We start from the raw sequence: 413 nt of genomic DNA, 5'->3' as shown, positions 1-413 counted from the left end.
CCCCTGGGGCTAGGTCAACAGCACCCTGGGGGGTGGGGGGGAGGGGGCGTGCGGGGCCCTGCCGCCGTGCCGGGAGCCGCTTGCCGAGGGCCCAGCACGTGCTCGCGCCGGTGCCCCTCATACCCAGGGGCGCGGGGTGGACAGGGAAGGCCGCGGGCGCCGAGCGCGGGACGCCCCGCCCGCAACCCGCGCCCCAGCGGCCTCCGCCGCCGCGCGGGAAGCGCTTTCCCCCCTCCACACCGCACCCCGACCCCCATATATCCATCCATCCACCCCCAGCCCGACCCGACCCTCACCCTGCCCCACCGCTGGAGGGAGCGGCCCCACACCGCGCGCGCCCGCCGGGCTCACCTGCCGAACGCCGGGAGGCTCCGCGCACCGCGCTCGCTTGCCGGGTACTTTTAAAAACTTTG

Source organism: Gavialis gangeticus, unplaced genomic scaffold, assembly GCF_001723915.1.
Source record: "Gavialis gangeticus isolate Ggan-Ray unplaced genomic scaffold, GavGan_comp1, whole genome shotgun sequence".
In the NCBI taxonomy this organism is placed as follows: domain Eukaryota; kingdom Metazoa; phylum Chordata; order Crocodylia; family Gavialidae; genus Gavialis; species Gavialis gangeticus.
This window is presented reverse-complemented; position numbering follows the sequence as displayed.